The sequence below is a fragment of the Arachis hypogaea genome, chromosome 6 (assembly GCF_003086295.3).
Source record: "Arachis hypogaea cultivar Tifrunner chromosome 6, arahy.Tifrunner.gnm2.J5K5, whole genome shotgun sequence".
In the NCBI taxonomy this organism is placed as follows: Eukaryota; Viridiplantae; Streptophyta; class Magnoliopsida; order Fabales; family Fabaceae; genus Arachis; species Arachis hypogaea.
The window spans coordinates 44,623,165-44,628,911 of NC_092041.1; positions in this window are offsets into that span (position 1 = coordinate 44,623,165).

Below are 5,747 nucleotides of genomic sequence, written 5' to 3' on the forward strand. Positions count from 1 at the left end.
TTTTTGAAAATTATCTTGTTCATATTCTTTCATTCTACACATTTTTTATAATACACTATTTGAGAGAGCAATATCAATTGGTTCAATAGTGCTAAACTTGTAATCATACACTCTTCTAGAGAGTACTCATTTCATCTCAACAATTCTTTGAGAATTGTTTTCTTGTACACGTTGTAAATTGGAGTGTGATCTCCAAGGTTGAGTCAAGAGTTATAAACACTATAGTTGGTGAGGATACCAAAGAGGTATACTAAGTACTCAAGGCAAATCTTAGAGAAGGTATCTCTAAGTGGAGTGGGTTAGTATACGAGTGGTGATCATATACCGTGAGGTGTTAGAAACTAAGGACTCGGATTGTAAAAGGTTTTGCGCGAGCACCTTGAAGCTTGGCAATAGTGGAACTTCTCAATTGCGATTGAGAAAGAAAGTGGACGTAGGACAAGGATTGTGCCAAACCACTCTAAATAGCGTTTGCATCTCTCCAAACTCATCTCTTCAATATTATTGTCTTTTACCTTTGTGCAAATAAATTGTGATCGAAAAGTAGCTTCGTAAGTACTTAAGGAGTGGCTTAAGTCCGATTGGTGAAAAGCTTGATCAATTTATTTGAGTTGGTGTCTATTGGAAAGTAAAAGCTCCTTATAAATGCTTAGCAATTGAGTTAAGCTCTTGGAAAAATACTAGTACAATAACACTTTTTGTATATTGTCTTTAACTTTCGTAAAAAGATTAATTGTTGTTGCAATACTCAATTCACCCCCCTCTTGAGTAATTGTGCATAGGTTCTACAATTGGGTGGATAGAAGTTAGAATTGGGGTAGTTATTTTATGGTTTTCTGTATAAGTTTTGGTTAGTTTACTGATGGTTTTGCTGGTTTGTGTTTCTTGAGTTGTTTTGGTTTGAATTTCTTTGCCATGGCTGCTGGTTTTGATTCTGGTTGTCTCCCCATCTCAGGTTTGGGTGGTTCCTCCAAGAAGGGTTGTAAGTGTCTCCATGAAAGTCATTTGATCCAGAACCTTGGTTATGTAGATATTGAACCTATTCCTGCTGCTGATCCTCTTGGTTTTCTTCATTTTGACCCCATGTGGGTGATGGTTGACTTGTATTCACTGCTGCAACTTGGAGGCCGTTAATCCTCTTTGCCATCATCTCTATCTGTTATTGGATTTGTTGGTGCATCACCTTGTTTTGAGCTAGAATAATGTCCACTCCTTCAAGCTCCAATACGCCTTTTCTTTGAGCTAGTTGGCATTGCCTCTGATGACCATAGAAGTATTGGTTATTTGTTACAGTGTCAATGAGATTTTGAGCCTCCTTAGCTATCTTCATGAGTTGTACTGAGCCTCCAGCAGAGTAATCAAGTACTTTTTGAGCTCTCAGTGTTAATCCTTCATAGATGTTTTGGAGTCTATCCCATTCACTGAACATTTCTAGCAGGCACTTCTTGATTAGAGCTTTGTATCTCTCCCATGCCTCATACAATGACTCTCCATCCATCTGAGTGAATGTTTGGACCTCTGTTTTGAGTCTGATGATCCTTTGGGGAGGATAAAACTTGGCTAAGAACTTGTTCACTATATCTTCCCAATTGTTGATGCTATCTCTTGGAAATGACTCCAACCATTGAGTAGCTTTATTTCTCAGGGAAAATAGAAACAAAAACAATTTGTAAATGTCAGGATGCATACCATTGGTTTTCACTATGTCACATATCCTTAGAAAGGTGGATAAGTGTTGGTTTGGATCTTCCAAGGGGCCTCCTCCATAGGAAAATTATTCTGCACGAGAGTGATAAGTTGAGGCTTCAATTCAAAATTGTTTGCATTGACATTGGGAGTAAGGATGCTACTCCCATAGTGCCTTGGATTAGGAAAAGTGTAGGAGGCTAGAACCCTCCTTTGAGGCTGGCCATTGTTGTTAGCCACTCCCTCTGGTGGATTAGGAGCATTTCCTTCAATTTCCTGGTTTTTTTCCTCTGATTCCTCTCCACCAATAATTCTCTTTCCTTTGGCTTCCCTTCGTATTCTTCGAAGAGTTCTCTCATCAATGTCACCAGAGGTGGAGACCTCTCTCCTTGCTTCTATCATACAACCGAAGCAATAAGAAACACACAAAGCACTTGATAGCTTGAGTGTAGTGAGAGCTAGTAGAGACAATATCTCAAATAGTTAGTATGTTTATCAAAAATAAAGAAAAACAAAGAAAAAGTGCTTAATCTAGACCACCACCTTACTTAATCATTGTCAATCTAAATTAATCCCCGGCAACGGCGCTAAAATCTTGATGAGGGAAAAATGATTCGACATAAAACTCACCGGCAAGTGTACCGGGTCGCATCAAGTAGTAATTACTCACAAGAGTGAGGTCGATCCCATAGGGATCGATGGATTGAGCAATTTTTAGTTAGGTGATGAGTTTAGTTAAGCAAATAGTTGATGATTTGAGTGAATTGTGATCAACAGAAGCTAAATTGCATGGAAATAAAAGGGAGAGGGGAAATTGACAAAGTCTAAAGTGCAGAAAATGTAAATTGAGCAGAGACTTAAAGTGCAAGTAATATAAATGACTGAAACTTAAATTGCAAGAAATGTAAATTGTAGAAACTTAAAGTGCAAGAAATGTAAATTACTAAATCTAAATTGCTGAGAAATGTAAATTGCTTGTAAATTACTAAATCTATATTAGATGAAAGGATTTAACTCAGTAGTAAAATAGAAAGGAAAATTGCTTGAAGAAACAAACAGCAAGAAAACTTGACTCAATTATGAAATTCTTAAAGACAATTTGAAGATCGAAGAAGAGAAATGAGATTGGAAAGCAGATCTAGATTTCAATTGCTCTCTTGATCAAAAATAAAAGTAATTTAAGAAGAAATGAAAAGGAAAATAGTAAATGAAACTTAGATCCAATTCTTAGAACAATTGAGAATAGAGGTGAAAGATGATTCTCAGATTTAGAATCAATAGAGCTCTTCAATCTCAATTCAAATTCCAAGAACAAATAGTAGAAGTTGCAGAAGAAAGTAAAATGAAAAAGAAAGAAAACTCAATCCAATTTCCAATTCCCAAATGAAAATTCAAAAGTGAAAAGTAAAAAATGAGCTCACTATTTAGCTAAAAGTGAAAGTAAAAGAAGGTCCTCTACAAATTAAATAAACTCCTATTTATACACTTTCTAGTTTTGGCTTTCAGAATTTGGAGTGAGCTTTTCAAATTGGTGAAGAAGTGGATCCAAGATGGCATTTGATTTGAAAATAATTCATGGGTCCTAGCTCCAATGGAGCGCTCAGTTTGGTTAGTGAACTGAGCGGTCACTAGCTTTGCTTTGGTTCCCCCTTTGTGCCGATTTCCTCAGTGCTCAGTTGGAAAATGCAACGTAGCGCACCTTCCTTCCTTGGTCTCCCTCTTCGAGTCTTGGCCATTTCATTTTGGGAGTTTCCTTGCTTGGTGTAGCATAGCGCTCCTTTGTGTGCATGGATCCCTCTTTTGAACCTTGGCTGCTTCATTTTGGGAGTGTCGCTGATGACAAGTCATCTTATGCTAGCTTTTTCACTTGTTTCATTTGGTTTTATGCACTTTCTTGCATTGTAAGTAAGTGGTTTGGAGTGGAATTGCATGGTTTTGTTGAATCAATCAACCATCCTTTATTTGACACTAAATCATGAGGTTTAAGCTAAAATTAATTAGTTTTTGAATGATTTATAAACCTTGTGAAATTGGTGATACTTTGATTGGTTGTTTTGATTACTTGTAGGTGAAGAAAAGAAAAAAACAAGAAAGCGTAGCCTATGAAGCGTAGCCTAAGGAAGAGAAAAGTGTGGCACATCAAAACAGGGAAAGCCATAGCGCTCTCTCTAAGAGCTCAATGCTCTCCATGAGAGCCTCACTCAATGCCAAGGAAGCAAGAGGCAAGGAAGCTGCGGTCTCTCCCTTAACTGAGCACTATAATGATCCAAAGAAACAAGGAAAGAAGCACAATGCTCGGTTAACACCATTCACTTTATCGGGCTCCATACAAAATAAATGCAAGGAGCAATGTTTGCTAGTGAAGGCCTGATGAGCGGATAATTTGTACGCTTTTTGGCATTGTTTTTAGTATGTTTTTAGTCTGATCTAGTTAGTTTTTAGTATATTTTTATTAGTTTTTAGTTAAAAATCACTTTTCTGGACTTTACTAAGAGTTTGTGTGTTTTTCTGTGATTTCAGGTATTTTCTGGCTGAAATTGAAGTACCTGAGCAAAAATCTGATTCAGAGACTAAAAAGGACTGCAGATGCTGTTGGATTCTGACCTCCCTGCACTCGAAGTGGATTTTCTGGAGCTAAAGAAGCCCAATTGGCGCGCTCTCAACGGCGTTTGAAAGTAGACATCCTGGGATTTCCAGCAATATATGATAGTCCATACTTTTCCCAAGATTTGATGGCCCAAACCGGCGTTCAAAGTCACCTTCAGAATTCCCAGCGTTAAACGCCGGAACTGGCACAAGAATGGGAGTTAAACGCCCAAACTGGCACCAAAGCTGGCGTTTAACTCCAAGAAGAGTCTCTACACGAAAATGCTTCATTGCTCAGCCCAAGCACACACCAAGTGGGCCCGGAAGTGGATTTTTATGTCATTTACTCATCTCTGTAAACCTTAGGCTACTAGTTTTCTATAAGTAGGACCTTTTACTATTGTATTTTCATCTTTTGATCTTTGGAATCTTTTGATCTTTAGATCTTTTGATCATTGGGAGGCTGGCCTCACGGCCATGCCTAGACCTTGTTCTTATGTATTTTCAACGGTGGAGTTTCTACACACCATAGATTAAGGTGTGGAGCTCTGCTGTACCTCAAATATTAATGCAATTACTATTGTTCTTCTATTCAATTCCGCTTGTTCTTGTTCTAAGATATCACTTGTTCTTCAACTTGATGAATGTGATGATCCGTGACACTCATCATCATTCTCACCTATGAACGTGTGATTGACAACCACCTCCGTTCTACCTTCGATTGGGTGAATATCTCTTGGATTCCTGATACACGATGCATGGTTGATCGCCTGACAACCGAGTGCTCGCCTGACAACCGAGCCAGCCATTCCGTGAGATCAGAGTCTTTATGGTATAGGCTAGAACTGATGGCGGCATTCAAGAGAATCCGGAAGGTTTAACCTTGTCTGTGGTATTCTGAGTAGGATTTAATGATTGAATGACTGTGACGTGCTTCAAACTCCTGAGGGCGGGGCGTTAGTGACAGACGCAAAAGAATCACTGGATTCTATTCCGGCCTGATTGAGAACCGACAGATGGATAGCCGTGCCGTGACAGGGTGCGTTGAACATTTCCACTGAGAGGATGGGAGGTAGCCACTGACAACGGTGAAACCCTTGCATAAGCTTGCCATGGAAAGGAGTAGGAAGGATTGGATGAAGACAGTAGGAAAGCAGAGGGACGGAAGGAACACAGCATCTGCATACGCTTATCTAAAATTCCCACCAATGAATTGCATAAGTATCTCTATCTTTATCTTTATGTTTTATTCGTATATCACCCATATCCATTTGAGTTTGCCTGACTAAGATTTACAAGGTGACCATAGCTTGCTTCATACCAACAATCTCTGTGGGATCGACCCTTACTCGCGTAAGGTTTATTACTTAGACGACCCAGTACACTTGCTGGTTAGTTATGCGAAGTTGTGTTTATGCCATGGTATTGAACACCAAGTTTTTGGATTCATTACCGGGGATTATTTGAGTTGTGAA